General features: G+C 35.8%; 2 protein-coding genes and 1 long non-coding RNA gene across 3 annotated transcripts in view; 2 read left to right on the top strand and 1 right to left on the bottom strand.

The window, feature by feature from the left end:
- LOC126849482 (ubiquitin-related modifier 1) overlaps window positions 1-27632 on the top strand; it is a 141520-nt gene that overhangs the window by 58414 nt on the left and 55474 nt on the right. Inside the window, exon 6 of the transcript XR_007687409.1 lies at window positions 2220-2271. The gene's annotated coding sequence lies outside the window, so the exon portion shown is untranslated. The remainder of the gene's footprint in view (window positions 1-2219; window positions 2272-27632) is intronic.
- The window catches only part of LOC126849474 (uncharacterized), a 162073-nt gene continuing 147404 nt past the window's right edge, over window positions 12964-27632 (top strand). The window contains exon 1 of the mRNA XM_050591338.1: window positions 12964-13146. The gene's annotated coding sequence lies outside the window, so the exon portion shown is untranslated. The remainder of the gene's footprint in view (window positions 13147-27632) is intronic.
- Window positions 18339-27632, bottom strand: part of LOC126849483 (uncharacterized) — an 81056-nt gene continuing 71762 nt past the window's right edge. The window contains exon 3 of the long non-coding RNA XR_007687410.1: window positions 18339-18493. This is a non-coding gene — a long non-coding RNA (uncharacterized LOC126849483). The remainder of the gene's footprint in view (window positions 18494-27632) is intronic.

The following is a 27632-nucleotide window of genomic DNA, read 5'->3' on the forward strand; positions in this document are numbered from 1 at the left end:
ATCCTATTACTTATGTATATCATTGATCTTTTATCAATTCAACATAAAGGCGAACTCAATGTTAGCTTAATAAAGAACAAAATCTCTTATTAGATACATAGGGTTGGTAGGAATGAAACTTTTTACTTATCGATTGGATATAAAATTATACGTGCATATAAGCATTCGTAGGCACGCGTGTACGGGCGTGTTCGTGAAAATCGATTGCGATGCGGCATAACCGTAGACAGACCGTGAGGGATGAGTCCGTTGGAACGAAATGTCCAGGGATGAGTTCAAGCGGGGGTGAAGTGATGCCGGTCGACCTGACAGGGGGTTCATTCTGTATTTTATGACTAACTCCCTCTGTGCGCGGCGGAGTGTTAGCTAGCTCGGTATAGCCATTGGCGATAAGATGATAAGCTCCAATGTATTGGCTCCTATCAAATCGTACGTTTTGCTGTAGGCAATCCACATAAACGCCACACGCAACTCCACCTATTTCTCCATTTACGATTCTATATATTTTGAGAAAATATTTTTGCTATATTCTTTCATCATTAAAACGCGATTCTATTTGTTTATTTTACGTTTTTATCTTGTTCTATCCATTTATTGTTTTCTTGTGAATCGAAATTTAATTTTTTCATCAGTAATCTCTCATTTTTATGATAGAGCATTATCAATAGTTTTTTTTTATTTCTTTTTTTTTACGTTGAGAAAAAATTTTACATTTAATAACAATTATATATTTAGAGAAACCAAATATATATTTATTATTTCGTATAGTGAAGTGCTTATCATTTCATCTATATTCCTTTCTATCCAGCATACTTTCTCTCTCTCTTTCTTCCTCGTAGTACTTATTTAATTATATTTTGTTGTGCTCACTTTGTTCGATCACACTTTTTTTTTTACTTATTGCTTTATTTATTGTATACTACCTTTGTCTAATTATCGCGTTTCCGGTTTTACACATGGCGGCTCTTGTAAGTAGTACGACAAACGCAAGAGTTCCGTACAAAGATTCGGGATAGCGTGGATAGCGCCCAGAAAATTAAATTCCTGCCGCGCAGAACGGAGGGACGGGAGAATAGCAAATAAATTACGTTCAATCTCCATCATCGGGAGAAGGAAAGTGGAAGATAGAGCTTGATGGGGGTATGATACGGAGAATGGAGAAGATAGAAAAAGAAAGGGAGATAAAGACGAAAAGAGAATGAAGCTCTCCGGTTTCGTTTGAGAAACTCAGGAACGGTCTGGAGAGCCAATAATAAGTATGCCGGGCTCTCATTAGGAGTTGGTTAAAAATACAAAAGAGAGAAGTCTCTTTTTTTTCTACTATTAACTTTTTCATACCAAGGCAAAAATTACTAATCGGTCGAGCTGTGAATCATAATAATGGAACATAATCGATTCTTTGCACTTATTCCGGTTGAATTTTAGCAGCTATAGTTTAGAGTTCTTTTCCATGCTCTTTTTACCAGATTTTGTATCCTGATTATTGGGTCAATTTGATATCCTTTCGGATACAAGATAAACTTACTCGCGTCTATACAAGTTCGTGAAAAAAAACATGTCATAAATAGAGAATTTAATCGATACGTGTCAGGGAATAACGAGTGTGTGATCGACCAAGAAATGCGGCACCACATTTATATCGTTGGAAGATAGCATTGAGATACCTATAATAAAAATTCGAAATAAGAAATTTTTTATTATATAGAGATTTGGCATTTTAGATTTCTTAATGTTTTTTTTAAAAAAAAAAAAAACAACGCACGCGTGTTATAATAATCGCGCGACAAACTCGGGTGGCACGATTCGCTATATGTATTCTTTTTTGAAATGCGATATTCTCCATAATTGTCAGCTTTTCCGATCAATTAACTTCTAATTATATAATAATATAATATATTTTGTAATTTATTTTAATTAAGAAAGTCTTTTATCGCGGCGAAGCATATTGGCGGCGACTGATGCTCGTTTTTTCAAGTATATTTATTTTGCATCAGGTTTTCGCTCGATGAAACCTTTCTGGATACATCTTGACTTTGGTGGGAGGGCTCAATATCTGGGAGATTTATCCTGAAGAGGAAGCCAAGTACCTCAACGGTTTTTTTTAACATTTCCGATCGATATCCGCATTTTCGTGCCTTAATTAATTCTGGAATGCAAAATGTCGCGCATATTTATTTTGAATTCTGCTATAATTTAGATCTTATATTTATATGTTACAGATTGTTTCTCTAATCTATGTAGTCAATTCCGCTATTATATGTGCATCGATCGGTGAGTGATAAATTTTTATTTTGTAGTAAAAAACCCAAATATATATATATATAAGTAGTAGATATTAATATGAAGCATCTTAAATTTTTGTCTTTTTGTTACTTCTATTTGTTATATACCAATATAAATACTTTTTTATGTACTTGGTCTGTATTTTTACTTTTTTTAAAAAGGCATTTTATATGTATCTCGTATATTGTTCATTCCGCTTATATTTGAAAGTCCAACGCAACACTTAATTTTAGATTCAACATCTGTCAAATATAATTTTGCTATAACTTTTATTACTACGGTAAATGCAAATTTATTTAGTAAGACACAATTTAAATTTTTACATGCAGTATTTTTTCAAATCGAATTTTTTCTTCTATTTTTGATCTCAATATTCAGTCTAACATTTATTTTGATACTTAAACTGCCATATTGTGATTATTTTATTTTGAAACTATTTAATCTATAGTTTTGCTTTTCTTTTAAATTTGTAAGTCGGAAACTATTCGTTTATTGTCTCTTTGAAAAACAAAATAAAAGCTCAATATAATACAATTTTTATACAAATCAAATCTATAAAATATTTTCAAAATTTATAAATGTGAAAAATAAAATACGAACAAAATTTTGAGGGAGACACACAAAATTGAATTTGTATATTTAATATAAAAAATATATTGGACTTGACTGAAAAATATGTGAATATTATATATATAATAAGGGAATACATTTCTATATAAGAACCAACAAAATTTCAGTTTTTTCGATGCGCGTAGCAAAAATAATATAATTTAAATCTTAGGAAGGAAGAAGATATACAATGACAATGTTAACCGTGTACATATATCTTCTACATGCTCACAAGCGCTCCATTTTCGCACGTTTGTCCCAGATTTATATCATTCTTAGAATTCTCCAGATTTTTCTTTTGTATCTCTGCTTCTACCCCCTATTTCGTTTAGTTCATGACCTGCTTTCGGTATCATGTTTCATCTCTCACTCCGCGCGTGACATCTCACGCGCTCTCAGATCGATCATTAAGTATCTTTGACTCGTCCGCATTAAGAGCTCGCTGCGTAGTCGTTTTTTTTTGCCTGATGTGCTCGAGAAAGTCATTAAGATCGTCGCGATACTGATCGCCTCGTGAAATGAACTTTTACTAGCAGCTATTTAAAAGGAGAGTTGTCGATTGTCAATAAAATCTCTCGTGCGTTATTGCAAAGTTTTCTTGTCGAACGATTCTTACGCGAGATCTTTACGATATAATTCTTAGTGGATAGTACCGGTAATGAAAGTACAGAAAATAATGCAGAAAGTCTTGTCAAGGATACACATAAGCAAAATGCACGACAATAAAATTTTATTACCGATTTGATTATTAATAATCATTGCGCTGGCACAAGAACAGGCAGAGGCACTTATCACGGAATCATAAAGCATTAAATACGAGAGGGAGGAAAAGAAACGTAGATACTTCCTTGTAAAAGCTTGCCCGGTGACAATATTCTTGTAATCACTTTCATCCGAAATTGGAGTTTTCGAGCCAACGAGAAATTTCGGGACCAACGAGAAATATCGCACTGAGCCACGGATTTATAAGGAAAACCCCGTCCACAATATTCGCGAACTTTCGAAACGACTTTACTTCTTAATAAGATTCAACGTTCCAAAATGAAATTCGAAGCTTGTGTGCAGGATGAAGGTCGTTTGGCGGCGGCAACGTGCTTTTGCAAACTTTCTTGGTCAAACTTTCGAAGCTTCCTGTGCCCTTTTTTTTTTCCTAAGGAGTATATCTTCGGGAAGAACCTCGTGCAGGAAGTTGCGCATACACTATGTTTCGTCGTTCTTAACGCCAGTTACCTTTGCATTAACCTTATGCAACGTATTACTTATTGGCAAAAATGGAAAAAACAGTATTTGAAATAGAAAGTAAGAACATTTAAGGAAGAGCTTTTTATCCTGATTATAAATAGTTGTAAAAAATAAGCATAAATTGTTAATTAAAATCTTCGAAATAAATTTCATAAATTAATTTTATAAATTAGAGATATTTTTTTTTCTTGTAAGAGAAAAAGAGTAGCTACTAAAATAATTTGTTTACGAATTTGTATTTCATTTTTTTATGTTTACTAAATTTATTTTTATTCATGTTTCTCAGTAAAGGGAAATTAAAATTTTTTTCAAATATATTTATACCTATTTATTCACATGGAAAATAAATTTTCGACTAATGTTTTATTAAAACATAACTATTTAAATAATTTTTAATAATCTGTCTTTTAGAGTACTTACCACTCTGTGCATTAAATGGTTTCATAACTATGAAAAGTAGATCTCTCTTAAATTATTTTATTTATTGAATACATTTTACGCATAAATTGTATGTAAATTACACGTCTGTTCAAGCTCGTATAAGTTGTATATGATAATTGAAGAGTATATATCTTTCCAAATCGATATTGCTTTACTAGCGTTAGTCGCAAAGAAAGATAACTTTGTTGCAATTTTATCTGGCATTGATAAGTATTTATTGCCATCAGATACTGCGATCTTACTACGGCTTTCCTTCGTCTCGTTGCGTCTATACTTTCGCAGACCTCTCCTTTCTTGTTTCGCTTGTCACTGTACTCTTGTCTCTCTGTCTTTATTTAACTGTCCCCGTCTCTCTTTCTCTCTTATATATATATATATATATATATATATATATCAACCCCCATGTCTTCTGCTCTGAGCTTACTAACTTTGCTCCCGCTATAACTCCCGCCAACTGTTATCGCCTCGTTGTGTACAGGGTGTCCCCATTTCCGCGATCGCTCGAGCATTTGCCACAACTTTGAACAGAAGCTCGCAAACGCGCGCGCTTCGAAACATGAAATTGATTTCTCGGTCGACCGTCAGATTATTATCGGCAGACAGCGTAATAATCTTCAAAGTTTATACACACTTATAAATTCGTGGCCTGTACATTTGAGATCGGCTTCTGAACTATGCTGGGAAATTACTTGGAAAATTCCGTTTGAATTTTATTCATAATTTAAATTGACCCCGGTTTTCTCGAATTAAAATGTAAGATCTATTTCCGCGAGCGTAAAACCATGAATTCAGAACCGTTGCATAAAGAAGGAGAGTTTTTTTTCAGGTCGAAAGAAACCACGTAGTGGCCGCGATATTTCCCTCTCGTCTTTCTCTCTCTCTCTTTCGTTAAGCGGCCGGCCGTTCGACGGAAAAGCGAAGCGGAATCGTAATTTTTCTTACATGCTACATGAATTTTCTCGAGAGTATTGCCATCGGCAATCGGCCGTGGACCGCGGCCATTGGTCGGGATCGTGAAAATAAAATACCGCCGAGGTAGGAGGTGGGCGATCCGGGAGAATCAGAGTTATCGACGTCGTACGACGCGGAAGGAAAATGAATGGAACGAAAGAAACAAGGGGTGGAGGAGCGAGAGCCTCGACAAGAGCGAACGAGCGAGGGAAGAAGGGGGAGGTAGGAGGGTGACGGGAGGATTGGACAACATTAGGTGTAGGAGAGAGGGTGGATAGGAAGTAGAATCGAATGATTCTGGCTGGCTGATCAATTTCATACGCTTGGACCTCCTACGGCGGACTATCCATCACGTGGCATTTGACCCTTCGTTTCTTCGATTTTTCCTACCTCCAGCTGGTCGGCCGGCGCGCCCCCTAATTCCCAACCCAGGTCCCCGTTTCACCCTTCTCACGCTGTTTTACCCCGTCGGGAGATCACGATATCCCGACGGCGACGAGGGCAGCGCAGATCGCTTCCGCCGTCGTCGTCGTCGTCGTCGTCGCGGCGACAAAACGCCTGCAAATTGCCAGCGAATTACGAAATGCTGATCCCTCATGAAAATGAAACGAATCACCCTTTGTGCCAGTAATGTCTTTTTTTTTTCTCCTCGTTTCTGTCATCGATCTTTCTTCATTAGCGGCGCCGGATTACGGTAGTCCATGGCCGGAGCGTATTGCACCTATACATACATATTTATATCGAAAAAAAGTTGTCGACATTGCCGCTGCCGCTGTCGCCGTCGTGGTTAATCCTCTTTTGTTAGTTCGTGCTGTCAAAGCACGTTTACGACTTTTTAATTTACCGCTGCGAGCATTAAAAACAAAACCATCGTTGACGAATTAAATTAAACAAAAACAAAAAAAAAAAAACATTGGCATCCGCGTGTCGAAAAAATGATGAAAAGTTTGCAGAAGATATATAATCTTTAATTAAATTAATCATTGCGGGTACAATAAATCAATTCTCTTCAGAAAATTTGATTAGAACTTATGAATGATCAGATTTATATTTTCAATTCCTTTTTTTTTTGCATATTTTATAATTTAGAATATTTTATGAAATTTTATACTAACTTGCTCTGAAAACACACGAAATATCATGACTATGAGACGTTTTTCAGGAAAAAAAAAAGCTGATTAAAACGTGGCATTATATTGTAAGATTAGATAAGCGTATACTATTTTGTAACAATAGAAAATATCACGAGTGTGCGATCGATATTCGATGACAACTTTCACGATGTGCGCAGAGAGGTCGGAAAACAGCAGTGACTTTGTGGGAAACAATGGAAGGGCGGGAATGAACACATTCTCCATGCGGCAGCGTGGTACGCGGGTTAGAACATGGCATCTACACGGATTTATCTCCAGGGACATATCCGCGAAGTTACGTCGCTCATGGGAGCGATAGAGCGTCGAGCGTACGCGAACGTCGCGTCCAGAAGGAACGTATCTTCAATTATGCCGCGTATCGTTGAGAGTAAATGCATTGTGAAAAATATTGGCCAAGTTAATACGGTGATTAGTTTAAATTTATGATATTGATGGGAGATAATTATTGTAAGTTGAAAATGATCAATTAACTTTTTCCCTAATACTAACTTAATTAATTTGAACTTGTAAGTTTCTCTCTTAACTAGATACATAAAGCGATTAAAATTTATATTTGATATATTGAAGGAAAAAAAGTGACATTTACATTCTCTGTTATATTATTATCAGTAGCAAGTCAAAGAATTAAAATTAAATTACCAAATATTATTAAATTATTTTCTTAATATAACTCATTATTGTATCGCAGACTGATTGTGAATCAAAACTCGGAAGCGCATGTTCGAACAGTCGCTTTTTAATTCTCCGTTAAAATTTTCTATTGGCGATAGTTTATTAGAAGATAGCGCGCGGCTTTCACGAAAATTATGCAATTCCACTGATAGGAAAACCCTTGGAGACAAGTGAGATAAGAGCCACAAACAGTCTACAGTTGTTGTTGATATATTATTCAGTTTTAAAGAGATCGTCCTGTTTAAACACACGCTATTCGCATGATATTCTATTACGGAAGGTTTCCCTCACGGGATTTTATCCCGCGAAATCACACAAACACACATACATATAATATATACGCTGTACCTTGCATATGTGTCGAGTGGTTACCGCTTGTGCTGCGCCACATAATTTCTATTTTCTATTCACACTGGGAGCTTATATAACATTTGCGTAAATGAGCTTTCTGAAGTATATTCGTAAGTTGTTCGCCTAACATATCGGTACAATTCGTTAGCTTATACAATTTGAAATTATCTTTTCTAACAGATAAATGTCAAATGTAGCTACTAAAATATATATACAATTAGAACGTGCTAATTTTAAAAAGAATATTTAATATTCTTTTCCATAGTATATTTTTTAATTCATTCGAATATATAACATTTTGTATAAACTTTTATTTATTTTTTTTTTTTTTTTTGAATGTGTGTTACGAGATTAAAAAACTATATACCAAAATTCAGCAATATAAAGAATGTTATTTCATTCGGTTATAATCATGTTTCACTATAAAAGCTCTTTTTATTGAACTTTCAACTTCGCGTTGAAACAAATATAGATGTATATGTGCATGTACGCGTGTAGTAGTTGATATATTACATTACACCGTTGCATCTTTTCAAGCTTGGTGTAACCGTGATATTTTAATAAGATGCTATCATTTTAAATTTTGAGGCCGAGGGATCACATACACAAAATAATAGTCTCTGCACCGCGTTCTTCCGCTCTTTTACTCTGATATTTTCAGAAGCGTGATTAACCGAATACAATTTTCAAGCTTGAATTCTCATATTTTCAACAATTAGATAGTAAAATTATATTTTAGAAACATTACGTGATGATGCATAATTAGATAGACATATGTAAATGCAAAGATAAATCAATTTATCCAAAAGATCATAGAGTATGGCGAAACTATTTATATATTTCAATAGCTTAATCTTAATTTTTATTTCTTTTAATTTATAAAATTGCTACTATAAATAGAGTACATATAAAATAAAAAATTCTTAAAAAATTCTTTTTATTAAATCAAAGCTTAAAAGAACAAAATATGACGTTTAATATTTATTACCATAAACATTAGGATATTAAGAAAAAAATTTTATGATCTAAATTGTCCGCTATAGTTTACCAGGTGAAATATAAATTTGCTAAATAAGAGAGAAAGAGACTGAGAGAGAGTCACTATTATATCCATCATTAAAAAGATAAAATTGATAAAATTAAAATGATCGCGATAGATCTTGCATCTAAAGCACCTAAGTATTAAAAAAAAAAAAAAAGTTATTTATGAACAAAATTTATATTGTCTAATAATGGAAATAATTACCGAGTGATTAAATTATGACTTTTGCAATATTAAAACCGATGTAGGTTAGTATGTCAGTGTTAAATTACAAACAGAAATAATAATAATGAAATAATCCGATATCATTAATTCGGAAACATGCTTATTTCATTATGCTATTTGTATAATGAAATCATTAATAGAAAAAGAGAAGAGAGATACGATAAAATGCAGGGCAAAAAATAAGCGGATAGTCGTTCGAAGATTGTGTTGTCAGGGAAGTTCTCGCACAGTACGAGAAAGAAAAAAAGATAAAGCCCTGAAACGATTGTTTGCGTGAGACGAGCAAGTTCTTATTACGGCAGGGCGTAATCGCATTGCGTAATTGGAAAGTATATTTAAGGCCAGGAAATTCGGTGTAACATTTTATAACTTAATCTGCTTGCAGAGGGGAAGAAGCAATCGCATTATTGCAATGTAATTATATAAGTTCCAATTACGCAAATTGCCGCCGAGCAAATGACTGTTCTCGCAAAGGTGGAAATTGTTCGCCGTGCATAAAACAGTGTCAAGATTATCGGTCCGGCAGTAAATGCATCGCTGATCGCGCAAATCCATTAATGATCGCGCGCGTGAATATCATAAATTCCGTTCTCTAAGACGTGCGTCGGAATGCGTCGAAAGACAGCGGAAAAGCTTGGCGCGTCGAGACATTGGTTGTAGCAAGTAGCAGGTAACCGATCAGAGTAGAAGAAAAAGAGAGTTCAGGAAAAAGAAAGAGGAAAAACGCGCGGACGAGAAAGAGAGGGAGAGGAAAAGGGAGCGGAAAGAAACGGGACAGAGGCGGCATAGTGAGATCTCTTGGCAATTTGTCTCACCCTCTCTTTCTCTGTCTCTTTTTCTTTCGAGCGATCAGCTCTCCTTCTCTTCCTCTCTCTCTCTCTCTCTCTCTCTTTCTCTCTGTCTGCTCTAACAGGGTAGTGACTATCGATCTAGCGAGTTCGGAGGGTGTGGTTGTGTTGGCCGTCGTCGCGACGCCTCCGCCCTCACCCTCTGTCCTCTACCCTCTTTTGCCAGTCAGATCGAAATACGTTGGGCACGTGGCCCCCCCCGCACTTCGGTGCACGCGCTTTTACTTCGCAAAGTCGAGTGTGCTGGCTGTTGCTCGTCCACTGATCTACCCTCGTCCAACTACCCGGCCTTGGACGGTTCACGTGACTGGGACACGCGATGGCGAAGTCAGTGGAATATTTTACGAAGTATGACACGCATTCTCGCGGATTGCGCTACGTAAATCGATAGCATGAAAATAAAAAGTTGCGAACAGCTGCCGAATATTCCTACCCTAATAAAACGACCTGGTTTTTTGAATATTCGGCCAATGACGCCTGGTATTCTTGACACTATTGTTCAACTCTGAGATATATAAGCAAAGTTCTATGGATGTTACAAAGTTTCGTGTTCTCATGCTACTGCGCTTATACTTTTCAAATCTTTTTCTTCTTCTAGATAATCTTTTACCTTTCTCTATTGTATATAAATTTAATTTTCCATTTTTTTAATTTTCTATTCTTTTCTCATCCATTTTTATTTTGAAATTTCTTTACAAACAATAATGATTACATTTCAAATGCAGCCTATTAAAAATATTAATTATTATATCCAACATAAATTATTAATTTAGATTCTATTACGTAAGAAAAATAGCTGACATAAATATATATTTTTAATTACTTTTTAATCTATTATTTTGCCTATCTCTGATTCTATTATTTCTATTACAATTCAAAATGTGACTTTAACAAATAGCAATTTAATTAGGGCAAATTTGCGATGAGTTATTTATATATAATTATGAAATTTATCTCGTAGTAAATTATTTAATAATACGGAATTTACTCACATGAGCTATCTATATTGCTATATACTTCACATAACAATACCACAAAATCCGCAATAATACGAAATATTTAACCGATACAGAAATGTATCAATTATTGCGTGCGAATTTTGGGAGCATTATGCAATAGCTGCGTAGATTAACGAGGCTGATATTTATATATTAAAAATAAAGGAGAACAAGGAAAAATTAGGGAAAAGGTGTATAGAAATTTCTTCAAGATACGGACAAAATCATGGCTTAAATCATTACGTGGCCATGTTTACAATCGCAGAGTGTCACATGCTAGGATGCTTGCTTACTGAATCCATCTGTAACCTAACTCAATCTCAAGAATTTGACGATCCATTCACTTTTGGTGTCCTGCTCTCTCTCTCTGTTGTCAATATTAAAGCCCATGCATGAAACAGCGTATCAACGCAAATATCCCGAGTGCATCCGCATATGTGGCTGCGCTTTAACAGATCGTTTACATACGCGACATACGTGTAGCTCTGAGCTATGTGTACAGGTGTCCACATTGCAGATTATCGTATGACATGTTTGAGGGATTTTAGACGAGAAGGGCGAGCAGAATAAATACTAAACAGTTCTCTAGAATTAATTAGATTATAAGATTTGTCGCTATATGCCATAGAAATATATTGATAAATGAATAGGTTGGCAATAATATCGATAATAATAAACTTTATTAGCTTTGTATGCATTTTTGTATGCATAAATCGATGAGTTATACATATTTTAAAGTTGAATAATTTTGTTATTATCTGTCTTAAATCATCTGTATCGAGGTAATGAATTTTTTTTACGAAATATAATATATTTTTCTATAATACTCTAATTATTTTTAACTTGCATATTTTCAACCTTTGGTTAATTAATCATATATATACATGTATATATTTATATGTGTGTGTGTGTGTGTGTGTGTGTGTGTGTGTGTGTGTGCGTATGTATATATACTATAGAATAATATTTATTGCGATTATAGCAAAAATTAAAATTTTTATATACTTGTAATCGTGTCAAAAAAAAAAAAGAGAAAACTATAACTCTTTGATTTTTTTGATATTCTTTATGTCACAGATAAAACACTTTCGCAAATTTATTATCCTTAGAATTATAATGTAAAAAATTAATTTAATACTTACCTCTGATACAATTTGCAACAGTGATTGTAGTATTGTAATCTGCAAAATACAAATATATCCAAATTATATTTCAAGCAATCAAAAATAATTAATATTTAAAAAAAAATTGTTTAATTTAAAAAATTGTTTAATATTTTACATATTCTGTGTGTGTGTTTGTGCATATAAGTATTACACAATAATATAAAACAAATTCGCAAAAATCAACAGGTTATTAATTTTTTTAACAAACATTTTAATTAACAAATAATAAATAAAATAAGTTGTAAATAATTCACCTCATGGTTGCTCTGCCGTCGTCTGACGCTATTGGATTTCTTCCTCTTCTTGTTTATTCATTATTGTTTTACTATTTTTCTAGCATTTACTCTTCGAAACCACGATTAATTACGATCACACACGCGCTAATCAACAGAATATGGCAATTATTATGCAGCTCTCTCGATTTTAATCACATACGAGGCGCATTTTATTATCTTATAATTGGAAAATAATACGGAAATTATCTGCTCGAACTCGATAATCACACGTCTACACAATTAATGCGTCATTAGTCGTAGCAATGCTATTTTTATTGTAGACAAATTGTATAAATAAGTAAATATAAGTTATAAAAATTATTTAAACTAAATTAATACGGCAACACACACGGAGTCTTGCGTCGCGACCTCCCCACGCGTATCTCACCGTACGAATGACAACAAAGCGACCGAGTCTAATGCGTTGTATTTACATTCCGCCCGATGTTTACATTCCACGCGCGGTCGCCTGGTTATCATTTGTACGGTGAAACTCGAACGGGAATATAACGGCGTGCGACGCTCTGTATGTCGTGCCGTATTAATTTATAATATATCTTTTAACTTATATTTTAACTTATATATATATTATTCGCTACACATATATAACACTAAAATACTAAAATTGTCAATTGAATGATAGTTTTCGCATTAAATTTTTATAAATTAATTTTTCTTTAGTCACGATAAAAATGCACGTTGTGTGCATTAACGTCGGAAGTGCTGTGTAAAGCCCCGCGTGATTGTTGTATTCTGTTGATTAGTGCGCGTGTAATGAATTGTAATTAATCGTGTTTGTGTGAGTGTGAGTGCCATAGAGCAGGATACTAAAGGATAGACATGAAAGGAGGAAGAGGCTGGCATCAGGCGACGGCGGAGCAAGCATTGAGTGAGTTACTTATAATTTCTTTAATTCAATATTTGCACAAACACAATAAATAATAAAGCAACGCTTTTGCATAAGATGTTTTTCAATATACTTGGCGTTTTACATTTTTTGAAAAGTAACTTTTAACATTTAATTTAATTTAAATTAACATAAACATTGAATTTCTAATTGACAACATCTTATGCCTTGTAAAATGCATGAGCTTAATTAATCTTTATTGCTTAATTTGCTTCAAGATTATAGTCTTGTTTGCAAATTGCGTGATCAATACTGCACTTTATAAATTATTATGACTCCAAGAATCGTCCATCACAGGATAAATAGATTGTTGTCAACACGAATTATGAGAAAGTTAAGTTACGTAGGATACCATATCGATCTCATGAGAGATTATAGTTAGTTGTAGGTTTGACTAGTAATTTGTTGTTTAACACGACAGTTGATAAGTTACAACAGCGTAGACTCAGATGCGCTTCAGATATTGATTTTATTTGTTAAATTTTGGACAGACAAAAGTTGATTTGGCATTAAGCAAATAATAAAAATAATAAATTACATATATTAATTTGATTTACTTTATGCGGTATAGTAGAACGTAATAATATTTTTTACTCGATGAATGTAAAAAATATGATATATTCTTAATTCTCTTTTTTTAAATAAATTAAAAGATGTTTTTAAAATTTATTTTAATTACAAATTTTTCCTGCTAAGAAAAACTGATTTTATTTTTATTAAATTTAAATAAATTCTATATTACATAATTATTATAATAATTATTAAAACATTGCTCAGAAGGAGGATATAAACACTTTCTGAGGGAATTATCACAATGTTATCACATAATTGTGGAAAAATAATGTGCCAAACCATTCAAATAATAGTAGATACGACAAATATTGGTTTTTAACATGGCTCATTCGCATATTCGAGTTCAATCGCTAAAAAATATATGTATTATATAAGACTGTTTTATTAGAAGAATAAAAACTATATTAATGCTGAATTAGACACAGGAGATCAATTTATATTGCCATATTTGAATCATATAAAATTGCTTATATATTATAAAATTAACAATAGCACGCGCTTACAATTAACGATGTTCACTTTTCACAAAAGCAGAGAAAGAGAGCAAGAAAAAACCATGATTTAAAAAAAAAAATATTAGGATTAATTACTATTATACTACTTCAAATTTTTTAAAATTTGTCATAAAGCTAGTTTTTTTTTTTAAATAGCGCTTTGTTTTGCAAGATGTAATGTATTAGCATTTTATTATTACATTATCGTAGACGCTTCGGTCGCTAGCCTTTATCCAATCTACTTGCGCGGCAATGAGGGAGTTTACTCTTACCATCCGCATTAGAGGTTCCCCATCCTTAAATATATTTCCAGTTATCCATAAACCACGATCCGAAATTCCGCAACATCGCGGCTTATACATATAGGCTGATATCGTGGCGTCTGCGAAACCGTAAACAGCCCTTAAACGCAACCTTAATCCTCATCACGGGGCTTATATCCTTCCCCTCACGTTGCGCCCACAGGGATTGCCTTTATAAATATCTCAATCTTTTGCCCGCATCGCGCCGATCGATCGAAATGGCGCATTTGCAAATCTGCTTCTTGTGGGCATAACGATTTGGATTGATGATTTTATTTGATGGCACATCACGCTGTTTATTTCGTTTATTGACCATACGAAATGCTATGATTATCATTCTTACAGAATATTGAAAAATATATTTGCGTTAATTTAGTATATAAATTTCTGCGAAAATTGTGATAAAAATAAAAATATAAACTTGAATTTACAGAATATTCCACAAATTAAATATAATCGATATAGTTTTCAGATTACTCGAATTTTTTTTGGATTAAAGATTATAGAGTTTTTAGCATTTCGTTTGTTGAAATTTGGAACTTGTTGATCCTTTAAGTTTCGCTATTTTCGAATTTTTAAATTCTAGTCTTATTTCAAGTATTTCATTTTGTTGTATTTTTTTTTTTTTATTTTTAGAGTATATTGAAATTCTTACATTATTCATAAAAGTTTATGAATCTTAAATTACTGAGTTTCTGAATTTAAATAATTGTTAGTCTTTACATTTAGTTTTTACACAATGTTTATTTTAAATTCGTGAAATCTTGCACAGATAAAAAACACGATTATAATTTTCTCTTCAATAATAGAGCTATTTAAATACACTTTAAATACAAAGTTGTATTTGACGTAAACTTTACATACATTTTAAGAATGTAAAATTTATTTTCTTTTTATGAATATTTTACTTATATTACTCGTTTAATTAGAAGATCTTTTTCATCCGATGCGCTAAACAGTCACTTTGCCATCGAATCACGATCGGTTCTCATTAGAGGTATCTTATCGGTGCAGACTAGCAATGACGCGTATATGCAACATCGAAAGCCAGAGGCGATTCCTGACCGACGACGTAACGAGTATGACACGCACTATTAAGCGCGCCGAGAGACAAATCCCTTAAGCCAATTTACGTAGCTAACTCGACTCACGATCTTATCCTCCCGGTAATGGCAATGGATAACGACGAAAAAACTCTATAAGCACCGAAGGGTACCGCGCCCTCCGTTCACAGCGAGGTACGTTTATTTCTTTTGTCGTTGCGACCAACTGTGCCGTGCGGATGCTACTATCCAGGGTGTTTTCATTCCCCAAGTGACGTAACCTATTAAGGAGGGGAAAAGTGGGGAAAAAAAAGTTGGGCGAGGGAATCGTCAGGTCTGTCGGCTATAGGTTCGCTCATCAATCTTCATGGCAGACCGAAAGGTTTTCTAACGCGTTCGCGTTGCGTAAAACGCTTTTCCTAGAGGGGACGGGGCACGGGGAGGAGACACGGCGTTCCGAAGCCTGTCACGAGGATAGTATCATAATTATCGTTCAAACGGTGCGAAGACGGTCGAGTCATTGTAGATATTAAAATTATAGATGGTTGAAAAAGAGATACGCGTGTTGTTTATTACAATAACGATGAATTGTAATTAGGTAATTAAAAAAAAAAAAATTACAAAGAAAATAAGAAAATGATACATATTGCAAAAGAAATTTAATGAAAAAGAAAAAAACGAAGTTAGTACTACGCGGATCAGAATTACCAAGGGTAAAGTTATCTCGAGACGCAGAGTATAATCTTTTAATTAAAGCATCTCATTGTAAATGAGAATTCTACGCCGCAATGCAACTGCGGAAGTACAAGGAGAAAGGCGGCTTCCCTCCGACCTCTCCTTTTGCTGTTCTATTATTATGCAATACTAAATTACCTGCCATGTGTCGCCGAGTTTGAAATTCCGACACAGTCACGACACGTAATCGAAAGGATATGAATTTTGTAAGTAAACACAACGCGTGACTAATATATTTGCGGAAAAAAGTGGAATTTTATGCGAGACACATTACGCAATAAACAAGCCTTTAATTAATTTAATATAAAGAAAAATTTAATTAACTGCATTAAATGCATCTTTCAAAAGAAAAAAAAAAAAAAAAAAAACATTTCAAATTTTTTTGACTTTATAATTTATTTGTGTTACAAATATTGTTGACTTCATATCTGCTGCTATATTATATCGTAGTGTTAAGTATCACAAAAGACAAAGAGAGATACGGGAGGTCGCGAGTGGGAGTGGGGCTAATCTTGAAGGACCTAAGTAAACCGCTTCTAATGGATCCTGTCACTGGGCTTCAGGTTGCCCGCATTTTGTGTACTTCACTCTGGCGGACTGCACAGTGACGTTAATAACGGGGGAATCTAGTGTGAAGGGGTGACAGAGTGTTATGATAGCCGGAGGAAACAACGGAGGCTTCTGCGAGATTCTTGCAGGGTCTTCGTAAAATTAATGAGACCGTCTCAGAATGTCTCGAAGATAAGCGACATTGTGTTTGTGTTCCCCTCCCGATCTTCTTCATCACGTTTTTCAACTTGCGCATCGCGATAAACATATGTCTCTAATAATGTCGGGAAGTTAGTTAGAAGCTTAATGATGCTGTTACACATCGTTAGTTTGTAAAATATTTTGACAGAGCGTTATCGAATCGGATTGATCGAATCTTTTATTTGGCACCGAAATTTTAAAATTGTTGATATGTGCGAAAATTCAGAAGTATTGCAGGAAAAGTGACAGGTATGTCTTATACAGGAAAAGCGCGTGTAACAGATCAGAGTTTGTCGAAAGTTGCGGAAACATAGAACATGGTGTTTGCGTACTCGACGAGTTTTCGAAGCTTTGTGTTCTCTGCTGCAGTATTTCTTTCTTCTGAAAAATTTAAGTCTTTATTTTAAATTGACAAGAATTCTCGAATGATACATATGACAATCTGAATAATTGATTGCATATTAAGAAAATAATGAATATATAATAGTATCAATTCGCTTTCTAATAATCACAATGTTTAATGAAATATGATGACGTAATTAATCGCACATATAAAAATTATGAAAAATAACGACATGATAAAAAAATTTTATATATATGTATACAAATTTAGAAATTTTTTTTTTTTAGAAATAAAAGTATATTAAAAGAAGATGGAAAGAATTAAATATATTATCTACATAAAAATATAATCAGAATTTTGCAATTAGAATAAATTATGAACAATTATATAATTCTCTTAAATATATTATCTACGCAAGAATATAATCAAAATTTTGTAATTAAAATATATTTTGAAATTATATAACTTTCTTAAGAAAATTATATAACTCCCTTTGATTGATTTAAATCATTTTAATAGATATTTATAATGTCAATACTTTTTGCGCGAGACGCTATCATCTTTTACTCTCAACTTCGATATTCGCGACGGTTTCGAGCAACTGCCTATAGTTGAAATCCTCATCAACAAACTTTATCGTCGTTGATGAATTACCGTTGATCCTAATAAGGCCTCTATTGACACGAAGTAGGCAAAGACATCCGGGGCGTGGTCTGGAAGGAGTATTGCCTTGAGGTGCCTTGCTTCGGTAAAGGCGCACCGGCGTCGTGCCTCTTCGACGATTCATCCTGCCATCGCGACCCTTTGTGAAACGGCCGGGTTATTGGCACCCCCTTCCATCTGGGCCCCCCCCATTCCTCTCCCTCTCTCCCCTCCCTTCCGTCAACGACGTGAGGCGGCATATATATCGCGCACGTATCTCGAACTTGGGATCCTTGGGATGACGGGTGCAGATATATTCGATCGTCGATAGGGAATTCTATCGTTCCCTAATCCTATTCGGTCGAGTATTAACCTCTCGGACATCCTTTCCCGAAATAACGTAGCCCCGAGCTGGTCTTCTGCATTTTGGCTCGGTAGCCCTGTATTCTGAATCGTAAAAATAAGAAAAATAATTGTACACTTGCAATAGTGATTTTAATAATCGAAAGTTTGGAGATAACTTTGACATTTGTATTTTTTATAATTTTGTCTATGTGAATTTTAGTTACAACCTAGTTAGAAAGTATCTCTCATGTCATTCAAAAAGTTTGGATGTGACTTGAGGAATATCATAGATGATTGTAAAACTATACATCAAGAGATATCGTGGCATTAATAGCACATTTTTCTACAGCAACGATCTGTTGACGGGTGAATCATAAATAAACCTCAACAGCCGCTACAATTCATCGTTTATACTGTCATATTTCTCTTCTCCTGTCTCGTGACATCACCAAATCGCGATCAAGTCGAAAAGCGAAAATTTTCTCGCCGATACGTAGCGGAACTGCAATGACAGATGCATAATGGCATCGCGGCGGTAGAACGGCAAATGCAACGATTTTGTTGGCCAATGTGCAAAGGTTGAGATAGATCGAGGGTAGCGGGAAAACGAAGGAGGTGGAGATGGAGGACAGGGCGGCGAAGATATATACCTCGCAGTCTCCGATCGAGCTATCAAATTGTCGCACTGCGGTAGTGGTGTAGGCAGAGGTTTAGTCAGACGGTCGCGCGGCCAGGCTGACTAGAAACGGGACGCGACTACTGTCAGCAGCACGGAAAGAGCGAAAGAGAGGAACATCGAATGGGGGTGGTTGACGAAGATACGCGGGAGGGGGTGACGTGAGTGGCTACCAGAGAATCGTCGCTTACGATCGCAGCTTGTTTCCGTCGAATGCTCCTCTCTCCAATGGCATTCCAATGGCATTCTCTAACAATTCTGCTTCTATTTCTCTCTCTCTCTCTCTCTTTCTCTAACTCTGTTCTTTCCTTCTCCGTCTGCCTCGTCTTTTTCCACATCTAGATACTCCCTACATAAATCTGCCTCCTTCTTGTCCTCTATTCCTGTCGCTTTTCCTTTCCTCCAATCTCCATTCCATTCCTCTCCTTTCGAGCCTCCACTCGACTCCCAAATACTGCAATTTCAGCCTTGTCGCCACTACGGCACTTCAACTACGAAATGATAAATTCCTAGCCTGTCTGCCCTGCCTCGCATCCTGCTGTTTCTTCCCCCATCCTTCGCCTGCCTACGTCTCCTTTCCGCCAGCAAGTGTTCTGTTTCCAGCGCGGTTAAGCTCGTTCACTCAATTGACTCGATTGACTAGATTGCTGCCTTTGTAACTGCGTTTCTTCGTCTCTATTGCCTCTCTGTGGGAGAGACGCTATTGTGATAGAATGATTAATTACGTGTAAGTATCATTTTCGAAAGTAAACAATTTACAATTCTTAATAAAAGATCGTCTTATCTATATATATACATATACCATGTTTATTCGCGTATTGTAATTATTTGCAATTTTCTATTGCAAAGCGTAGAACTTCTGACAAAACGGAGGCTCGTAATGCTTCCGATAGACTCACGAATATCCGCTGTGCCATGAGAGAAAGGCTTCGCTTTATTGTTAGTATTCCTTACGGAAGATATACGCAAACTGCCGAAACTTTGACCTTCTCTCCTCGGCTTGTTCGACGACTTTAATCGGCCGGATGCTCTAGCTCGATAGGCGGAATCGAGGTTAAACGAGGCTACGTTCTCGAACGAACAGTCGAAACTTCCGGGTAAACAGAGAACGGTCCGGAGGTTCCCATTCGGATCGACTAACGGATATAGTTGTATGTGCACACGCGACAGGAAGACAGAACGAGAGAAGATAATTGAACGAGTAAAAGAGAAGGTGCAAGAAAGAGAGAGAGAGAGAGAGAGAGAGAAGAGAAGGGTAAAGATCTGAATAAGAGTAGAGAAGCCGAGCTCTTGCTAAGAATGAGGGTACATGAGAATGGAGGAAGGAACGTATAGTGAGCCACAATAACTACTGGCAAAGGCATGGAATTCTCTATAGCCGGTCGTTTTCAGATAGCCCATTAACCCATTTGCTCTCTATTTGCTCGAGGCACTTTACGTCACCGATATGTATCTGAATTTGTACTCATCGAATACATACCACGCTTAGCCATGTACTATTGCTATGAAACTATTAAGCTACCGGATACTCATATTTCTCGAATAGGTTTCATTAAACCGCTGTAAAACGCAAATATTTATCGGAAATTGAATAAGCAATAACATATTTTTATATATAATTATAAGATTTTTTAACTAATATTATGGAAACTCAAAAATTTATGATTATTTATATATAATATCGTGAAAATATATATAGAGTTTTTAATTCTATATATTTTCAATTTTGATTTTTTTTATTATAAAATAAGAAAATATCGATTTTTTTCAAATCTCATTATTAGAAATAAAATATTTTGTACTCATTAATATTGATCGTATCTGGAGCTTTTAATTTTTTTAATAAAAAATTTTGAATTATTTGATCTCTTCAAATACTTAAATACGTGAAATATGCATCTTGAAATTTTTATCTTTACATTTTTATTAATATAGTTAGATTGTTATTAACATAATGAATGAAGAAAGTAGAATGCGATTGGCATATGCTCTAATGAAAAAGAATGAAAGCATTGACTCTTTATCATGATTTACCGTGCTCGTCTCAATACCGTATTCTCCGAAAGTAACTAGGTCCGCATAATACACCAATCGATATTCTCCGCGAGAGGCGGTTGCCATATACCCCTTTTATACTCGATACGTACATCTTGGCGTATGGAGGCGTGTGAGGTTCTTTACGCGTCTGTATATTTCGCGAGATGATAAGTTCTGGAAAATTTAGTGAGCCCCCTCCGAGACGACAAATCCACTTTTCATGCGCCGAGAAGACGGAAATGTATCGCGCCGCTGGAAATCTGACTTTTGAAATTCCGCGAACGGCCCCGCCATAAATTCGGCGAATGTGCCTGATATATTTATAGATATTCGCGGATAGAAGAGGATTGTGCATGAATCCATATCACGCACTAAAGTTATTCTCGTAATAAGTTTGCGTTCAATAAGTCAGACGTATATTCTGATTCACGATACGTTGCACCGTACGTATCATTGCGATACGGCCAGATTTCAGCGTGCTGCTTCAGTTCAGCAGGTATTATTATGGTAAGATATCACCATAATGTAAAACACACGAGTACGATGCGAACTACGATATGCGCATAAAATGCGAGCTGGCAGAATCGTATATGGCATTGAACGTTTTCACTCACGATATATGCGCTTCTTCCAAAGAATGAAATTTCGATTCGATTCGATTTTGGAACAAGACAGGATGGCATTGCGTCGCCCATGAAAAAGTCATAACGCCACCGTAATAGTTTTATGAAGTTTAATATTTGATCATATTTTTTTTTTTTCGTTTGGTGCGATGTGTGTCTGTTATTTTTTTCTTCACGATGCGCATCACGGTTTAACGATATGTTTATATTGCGATAACAAATATTTTGTTAGTTTTATATATACCTTAACTTACGTCTATCATTTAGACGATATTCTTCACTTATTCCAATCAGTTCGTGATAAATATCGACACGGATTACAGCAATTTATAGAAAAGATTGACCACGAAGAGGGGCGATCGCGGGAGGAAGGATTTTTTTATGCAAGAAGGTCGGCGCGATAGGACGGTAGGGGAGAAAGGAGGAACGAGCAAGCAGAGAAGGCCGGGAGGGTGGTTCTGTCAGGCTGTCTCCATCAATCTTCGGCAAAGGGATGATGCTAATACCCACGAGGAAACGTCTTCGTGGTTCCTTTATCCATAGAGAATCCCATATTCCACATTAGAGCGTATGGATAAAACTCGGGTCGATTTCCGAATTTCGTACGTAAATTTATTTTTGGGAAATCTATGAGATTATCGGTTTCGAGATATTTATATTTCGTTGGTAATAAAAAACAAGTTTTTTGACTCCAAATTTTTAAACGATAACCACTGAAGTAAAAAGTCTGTGTTATTTTAAACATGTGTGATTCAAGGTAATTTATCTTGCGCATTTAAATTCTTCGCACATTTTACAAGCCATACTCTTTCAGGAAGAAATCTTTAAGATAGACATTTAAATATTACGTATATATCTTTCTCTTTTTCAGATACATTATATGTCGATACATTTTGATTAAAATCATATAACGTTGCAATCATGCAAAGCAGGCGGAAGGGAAACTTTCGGAGAATCATTTAAGCTTCGTCCCGTCAAAGAATTAAAAGAATCGCAGATGCTGCAATCGCGCGGAGTAAATGCGACGTCGGGGTAGTCGCAGTACGAAAGACGGGAACCGTAGAAAAATGGACTTTTCAACTTATTACTCCTAGAAGCAGATTATCCGTGATTGCGCTCACCCGAGCACCCGTCATGGGAAGCGGGCGACTTGCCGTGGAGAGAGGACGGTGAGGGGATGGGGGAGAAGGGAGAGGGGGGGGGGAGAGCGAGAGAGGGCAAGAGTCACCTCGCGCGATTTATCAATTTCACAGGGAGACGAGGGAACTTTTTAAATTACAACGCGCTGATCAGCCTCGTCTTTCTCTCATTTCCTTTATCTCCTGTCTTCCTCCGCTTCAGACGCGCCGACTTCCTTCCCGGTCTTCCTGCCGAGTAATTTGCTCGACGACGCGTTGCGGAGACAATAATTGTTATGCATCAAAGGGAGCGACTATCCTTAATATAATTTGTTCATTTAGAAACCAATGAAGTACGATGTCTGTATTGAACTTATTTATATACTTGACACGATTTTTCTGCAGTCGTAGAAAAGGCTAAAGTATTTCAGAAGATTCGTCGCGCGCGAGTAGAAGATAGAGGGAAACAATATATATTAATGCAACGGCAGGCATTCTAGTAGAATCATATTTCGGCGTGTACGAGGGATTTCTCGAGAGAAAATCATAAATCGTACGAGGGATCGTATTTTATTTCTAAGTTCGTAGATTCGTGTATATGTCGTGCATCTGTCTTACGGAGATTTGCGTGAGATTTGCTCATCGTGATACTCAAATCTTAACTAAACGATTTTCTAAAATTGTATGTATCTTGCGTCGGACGTTACTTTGTTCCCCGTTTCTTTGAGTTTTTTTTATTTTTCGTTTATTATCTCCGTATAGAGATTTTTGGGAAAAATAATAAAGAAAAGAAATTTTCTTTATTATTTATTTAATTACATTTTTTGATAATTTTTTTCATTGTCAATATTGTTTATTTTTTTTTTTTAAAGATTTTAATTATCCAAAATCCATTCGAAACTAAATGAAGAAGTAGATTTTCATTATCGGTTTACATGTGTATCTCTAAAATTTAAAATTTATTATTTTTAATTGCTTGTAATTTGAAAACTATTGGCTTTTTAATTTCTAATACTTTTAAAAATGAACGATATTTGTTTTTGCCTGAATTTCATATAATACAAATCGTGGAAGTTATAAAACTGAAATTCGAAGAATATTTTCATGAAAAATTTCGTGCAAATGTGCTTACCAAGCGTTACTTTGCCATTTTTGTGACTGAGAATTCACCGGCGCGAATTCCAAGCATCACCGTTGTCGATCGTAAAGAAGTCGCTTCTGAACGACGCGTAATCGGAATGATAGCCAGAAGAAGGGTTTCCCAAGCAGATATAAACGCACGGTACCTTTTTACGGTGAAAGCCTTTGTTCGATTTCAAGTACCTACCCGCTTCCTGCACCTTTTACGTAGCTCGATACTTTTATTCCGCGATGGTGGAAAAGGAATCAGGTAAGCGAACTGCCGCCAATGGAGAAGCAGCGTCAGACATCACTTCCGAATTTAAAACCGCTAGCTCCGAAGCAATCGTAAGGTTAAAACGATGGAAACTAGGTCGCTACGAGCAGAAAATGCCAATTGGCCATACTCGACTCTCACAAAGATTACAATATGCGAATATACTAATATTTTCTATGATTTCTAGAAATTCCTTTCGCAGAATAATTTAGTCTCTTCAAAATAAGTAAATTTAATCTCAGATTTCGAAATATTTTGCCAATTAAAGTGTTGTTATCTTTGGAGCAACTTCGGGGACACGATATCTTTCTTTCACATCTCGGAAATTAAATCAGGCTCGTAATAAGTTGCTTGCCCGACACTAATTGCCGCTAATTGACTCAAGAACGTTTAATTAAAACAGATTTTCTCTTAGTTTTGTCTAAAGTAATTTCTACGTCAACTCAGTGTTAGGAAAATTGTATCTTTATATCAGGTGACAAAATATTCTAATTACTTCGTAATACTTGACACAATGCAATTTTGCAACTTGTCTACATTGCAACGATGTTATAATTTTCAATAATTTATGCTTGCATCGATTATTTGACATACATAAATAGTATTCGTTAATCGCTTTGTTTTATTCAAAGAAAATAAAAACGGACGCCACGAATATGTATATATATGCACGTGACACTAAATGTTTATTTCAATATCACTGGATGTGATTCGTTGTTATTTGCTTTGGATGGGTGGCTTATATTTCCTGGTGTGGAACGTGCCTCGTAGTTTATACCAAGGATGACGGAAACCACGAAGCTTGATTACATTTTGCTATATTTATGGCGGGTGAATCCTCATTTTATTGTGAAAAAAATCTCTTTTATGCTGTATTTCGGTAACTAGAATGCATTTGCTTATAACATTTAGAGAAAATTATTTTTATATATTTTTGAAATTTTATAGTTATGTGTTATATAGTATGTAGTAGAAAATATGTTTGACAATTTTATTAGTTAACAGATAAGAGTGTACAACATTTTGTATAATATTAGAAAAATATATATTCACATATTATTACATATTATTATAAATAAGCATAATTTATATTACTTGTATATTTCGACTTGAAATGCCACTGGATTGTCGATCCATTAAAAATAGCACTCTCCGAAAACAAGACTCGACGGTTACGTATAAGCAGTTATACGAAACATATTTTTTCTCTCATATATATGTGTGTGGCTTCATTAGTATGCATTATATGCGTCATACCGGGGCCAATAAAAATATTCCGCGTTCCTTGCGTATCGAAGCGAAAGAACAAAAGGTGTACGGTGCATTTTAAAGGACGAAAAGGGGAAAGGATAACAGCGACGTATTATGCAAGAGCCCGGATAAGAAAGGCTGAAGGAACGGCATAAAGAGCGCGGCGTAAGACGACATAGAGAACGCGTGAGGAGAGGAGGACAAGACGCGCTCTTGGAGAGGATCACAGGAAACGGAGAAAAAAAAGAAAGAAGAGAAGGAACGGAAAAAAATTGGCTGCAGGTAACGGGATTAAGAGTGCTACTGCACGCCCGTTACCGGGATCATCCCGCAAGAAACTTTGCACTCGCCAACTTTTAATGCCGCGCCGCAGAATCCTATCCCGCGTCTCGCCCGCTTCTTCCTGTCTCTCCCTTTGGCATTTTCTACGCTCGCCTTCCCCTTCGCCACTCCGCCGCGCTCTCTTTTCGCGCATACTTCTCGGCTACCGGGGAATTTAGCTTAGAACGATTCTTGCTGCAAACTTTAGCCGTCGTGAGAGAGCGACTCGCGATCTTTACAACGAACGTTCTTTACAGCGCAAAGTTCTCGGCGAATATCGATGCACCCTATCCTGTTTTTGCATCCTCTGGTCGCGATCGTCGCGCGGATATTTCCGCCGAGTACTTTCTCGAAAGTACTCTCGACGGATATGAAATAGGGTGGACCTCACCCTCTAGGGTATATGCCCCTATATAAGGGTACTTTTGATAAGTAGCCGATTTGAAAATTCTCGCGCGAGCACACGCCCCGTCTGCGACGATAAGAATATTTCGCGAATTGTGCCGATTTGAATATCGAGCCGCGACTTGGAATGTTTATAAAGAACGCGCCTGTTTCAAAGAACTCTCTGCGAATTCTCCACCTTTCGGATAACGCGCTTCACGATCCGGCCAAATTCGATTCTAATCTCAATTGCGCTTCCTAAGCATCTCTCCGCAGAGTCGATCGATACCGATCAACGTGTCCTCGTTCCCTTTCTCGGTTTCGTCTTTTGCCACATCGACAGGAACGAAATCCCCTTCTTGGTTGAGATAGGACGGAAAAAGGGCAAACGGAAAGGAAGGAAGGAAGGAAGAAACTGGCCGGAGAACGGTCGTGTCGATGTGAATGTACTGCAGTGATCTTGGAAATGTGGTCGATACCCACTTCCATGCGTCTTGATATCTTCGATTCTGCCGACGATTTAGCCATGTAATGGCTTCATCGAGCCTGAGAAAAACGAAGAGATAACATATAACTGTGCAGGGAAGGCGTTCTGCGGAAAATTGAAAAACCCTGTAGAATATCTAGTGACTCTATGAGAATGGAAAATGTATGTGTGTCAGACTGTTATTATTTATTCAATTTGTACGCGGCGCCAGACGCAACGGCTAAAGCGATTTCGCGACAGAAAAATGTTTACAAATTTTGTCGTATATGTGTGAGGAATATATACAAAATAATGAAGTACACCTATCAATTTTTTTAAAACAAAATGTAGACAAAACGTAAAAAAAAGATATATATATGCATTAGGATCGTTTTACAGTTTACAAATAAACTGTGCAGACATAAAAATTTCGCGAAAAATCTCTGAAATAGCGTTAAATGAGGTTTACAGTAAAACCGAAGCCACTTCTAAAAAATTTGAATGAACTTTCACTTTATCTTCACGCGTGCAAAAACGGAATATTAAAATTTCCCACTGTATTTGCTTGTTAAACTTGCGCTGTTGTTTTACAATATGAAAAATGTGAAAAAATCCCAGGGAAAAATAGACAGAGAGTTTTTTTTATTGGTGGGACTATTTTCATAAAAGTTACGACAAACTATATTTTTTTCTTTAATAAAGATATTCACGTATCTACATGCATACTTTAATAAAAATGATGCCCAGTATCATCGTCGGCACGTGCGCGCGCGCGACGAAGATAACAGTTTTGTCGTACACAATCTCCAGGACAGATGATCTGAAAAAGTACGATCCCCCTAAGTACGACAAAACGTTACCGAGAGAGGACTTTGTACGATCCCGTGCAAGTTTACAATAAGCGTCGCTTACGAGCCACGAAAACGGACGACGTGAACCGTTTCACGACCATAATCCGTTGCGGGCGGG

This window comes from Cataglyphis hispanica, chromosome 5, assembly GCF_021464435.1.
Source record: "Cataglyphis hispanica isolate Lineage 1 chromosome 5, ULB_Chis1_1.0, whole genome shotgun sequence".
Lineage (NCBI taxonomy): Eukaryota > Metazoa > Arthropoda > Insecta > Hymenoptera > Formicidae > Cataglyphis > Cataglyphis hispanica.